At 37.5% G+C, this 3,777-nt stretch overlaps 1 pseudogene; it reads right to left on the bottom strand.

The window, feature by feature from the left end:
- Positions 1 to 1,069: 1,069 nt before the first annotated feature.
- On the bottom strand, positions 1,070 to 2,615 carry LOC114098911 (tripartite motif-containing protein 60-like; annotated as a pseudogene).
- Between the last annotated feature and the right edge of the window lie 1,162 nt (positions 2,616 to 3,777).

The following is a 3,777-nucleotide window of genomic DNA, read 5'->3' as shown; positions in this document are numbered from 1 at the left end:
GTCCTAAGTTTCTGATTTGGGTGTCTAGACTGGATAGTGGTGCCTTTATTGAGTTTGGGAAAACAGGAAAAGTAGCATGAGTGGAGAAGATGAGTTCAGTTTTGGATATGTTGAGCTTAAGCTCAGCTATGGTTTGGATATGGTTTGTCCTAGGACGTTCATGTGCTGGAGGCTTGGTTTCTAGCAGGGCAGTGTTAAGGTAGTGGAAACTTTCAGAGGTGGGTCCTTCAAAAGAAAGTACTTACATCATGGGACTCTAACCTCATGAATGGATTTACACTGTCTTGTGAAAGCTGGTCAGATCTCATGGGACTAGGTTAGCTTCTGAGAGAATGGGTTGTTGTAAGAGAGACTAGCATCTCCTTTCATCAGTGGGTTGTCATAAGAGAGGGTGGCACCTCCCTTGCATGCTGCTGATTCCCTTTCCACTACTCTACTGTTGCTATACAGCCAGAGGACCCTCCAGAATGCTAGAATCATGAGCCATATAAAACTTTTTACTTCAGAAGTTAACTAGCCTCATGTGTTTTTATAGCAATATGAAATTAACTAAGACAAGTTCAGACTCGGTGTATACAAAATTAAACTCATGATCATAAAAAAAAACCATGTGAACAATCCAGAATGTAGTTGAAAAGTATGAATGGTTCACAATCTGAAAGAAATGCCCATCTCTACTTTCATAAAGAGTGTATAATGTTCCCTTTCCTTTTGATTCTGACAAGGCCAATTTACACACTACTTATTCACATGTCTATCATGTATTTCATTCTTCAATGACAATATGTACTTTTTTGGCAATTTTAAAACAAAATATTTTTTTGGGCATGTAGAATAATAATTCTCAAATATTTAAAATTAGAATTCAAAGCACTTAACAACCGATACACATAATATTCATTAAATGGTACTACTGTCACTTTTTATAGTTGCTAAAAATAAGGGAGAAAATCTATTCTGATTTTCAGAAATAAAACTAAAAAAGATTCTGGAAATAATGAGTTCAAATTTACTGGCTTAAGTTAGCTCTAAAACAGAATAATTTACCAGGTTCTTTATCTTTCATCATCTACTGAAAGACTTTAAGAGGTTCAGAATCTGTTATAACATAGAAATGAGGCAAAATGGTTTTGCTAAAAGAATCACTGAAAGTACTAAGAAGAGACCAATCGTTTCCATTATGAAAGGAAACCTCACCCAATTCAAAGTAAAAAAAAAAAAAATGCCAATCTTATTGGGTCTTACTACTGGCAGAAGATGGGTTATCTTAAGACCAAACACATAATAACCACTCTCGATATATATAGACCAATTTCCCAGAAACCTTCCAGAAATGACAACCAATTTCTCTAGTTCCTAGGGAGATGTCTTAACATACACCCAATGTCCACTGAGGTTTTCTACGCCCTCCTTCTACCTTCCAGTAATGTCTATCAGAATTAAATATCTTAGAACCCAGGACAGCAGAGCAGAGATCAAATCTCCTTGGGTTATAACCAACATTTTGTTTTCTTCTTCCATTTTGAACAGTTTTTCTATCCTCTGAGACAATAAGCTGAGGACACACTGTGTCAAGATCTAAAGTCACATCTGTCTGAAATTGCTATATAATTCTGTCCAAGCCAGAATACTATGGAGAAAGTCTAAAATCACGTTTCTTTAATGAAGAGAGTTCATGGTATTTTAGGTTTTGATATCTTTGGGATATACTCTTAACTCACGTCAGTAATGCCAGGTCTGACATACATATTTGCCCTGTATTTCCTTCAGTAAATGTTTTAATGTGGAAATACAATATGGAAAAGTTACAAGGTTTTCATTAAGTTTTGTTAAAATGTCCAACTCTTGGGGCTAGGGATGTTGCTCAAGTGGTAGCGTGCTGGCCTGGCATGCGCGAGGCACTGGGTTTGATCCTCAGCACCACATAAAAATAAATAAAGATATTGTGTCCACCTAAAAAAACAAAAATAAATAAATATTTTTAAAAATGTCCAACTCTTCATCTTGTATCTTCTTAAGCAGACTTTCTTGCTCATTCTGTAAAAACAGTCCAATATGCTGAAATTCAGAATTTATTTCTTCTTTCCTATATCCTACCTTCTTTCTCAGCTCCAGGGATTTGTTGCCTTGCAGAATTATTACTTTTTCAGCTCATTCCTTTTTCTTCAAGGGCTTGAATTTTTCTGGAATCTTTCTGTGGTAAAAGGCATTTCTTAATGGGGCAAATGTAGTGCCTCCAATGTTCAATAGAGAAACTGCATTGGGTACATAAAACCTGCAGGTCCTTCACACAGAAACGGGTCAGAAATTGATTGTGTTTTTCATGTACAGAATTTTCTTCCTGCCTCTTCCTCTTGCTCTTTCTAATATGAAGTATCTTAGCAATTTCAGTCAAATTACAGAGCTGAGGGTTCTTCCTGAAGTTCCTTTGTGGAAGGCAAAATCAGCAGCCAGGGCAGGGGATGGCATCATTTAGATCCTTCCAGGACATACTGAGGCAGTGGAAACAGAAGCTGTGCCCACAGTTAATGGTCATTGGGTCTTTCAAGTCATCCAGACAGATGGGGACAACTACACTCCCCTTGGAGGTCTGCCAGGGCGGTCACAAACTCCATTGAGCTATGAGTAAAGCGGGTGCGTAAAGAAAACACTCCCTTGGCAAGCCTGCCTCCCTAGAGCTCAGGTCTCAGTATAAAGTGTAAGGTTCACTGGCCTGGCATGTTGGTGACTGTCCCTGAAGTCTTGTTTCGTCCTCTGCACTTCAATGCAAAAGATAAGAAGAATTTAAAGCTATAGCTGTATCACAGATGAGCTCAGCAGCTGTAGACCTACTGGACCAATCATTTCTTTACAATGCAGAGACCTAAAGAATACCACTAGAGCCAATCATGAGGACAACTAATGACCTGCAGCAGGTAGAACAGTGGCTCAGGCCTGAGGCCGTGTAGCACCCTCCAGTTATATACACTTTTATTTTTTTTTCTCATGCCTGAGTCAAAATAAGAGTGTTTGGCAAGAGGAAAAATAAAGTTCCTTGAATGTTTGACCTCTATGGTTGGATCAAATCTATCCTGCTTACACAATTTGGAAATAAGAAAAGGTGAAAATACAGGTTTCACTTTCCCCTAAGCAAAAAACGTTCTTGTTTTTGGCTTCCCAACATCCATTTAGGCATTTTCCTTTTGGGAAATTAACTGCATGTAGTCTTAGTGTGAGAATTAAGACTTGGACAGCCTAGAACACCAGCTAAATTAATTAGATGCTTTCTGGTGGGATTTTGTATGTTATGAGCAACACAAGGACAGGGGACAGTGATAGCAATGGGGTGGCACCCGGATGTGGCTATATTATAATGAAGCAGTAGCTGTGGAGCAGCTTATTGCTTTTGGGCTCTGGTGACTTTGGGTTCTGCCCATTTCCAAGCCTTCCAAGTCTCTCTCTGTAGGTTTTATAAATCTAGATATCCTTTCAATAAATTTCCTTTTTTTCAATTTTCCAGCTAGTTTCCAGTGTGTAATATGAACTGTAATGCATTCTGCTGTCATATATAACAAATTAGATTATAAAATAAAACAAACAAACAAACAAAAAAGAAACCTAACTGAATATCAGGATAAATCAACTCTTTCAATCAACAAGAAAATACTGAGTATTTATTTCCTAACCAAATCTCTAATTGAAATAAAATAATGATTACTACTGGTCACTGACTATAGCTCAGAATCAGAAAACAACTCAACTATGACTTCTTTTGAGAAGAACTTTATTAGCTTATCT

Source organism: Marmota flaviventris, chromosome 10 (genome assembly GCF_047511675.1).
Source record: "Marmota flaviventris isolate mMarFla1 chromosome 10, mMarFla1.hap1, whole genome shotgun sequence".
Taxonomy (NCBI): Eukaryota; Metazoa; Chordata; class Mammalia; order Rodentia; family Sciuridae; genus Marmota; species Marmota flaviventris.
This window is presented reverse-complemented; position numbering and strand designations above follow the sequence as displayed.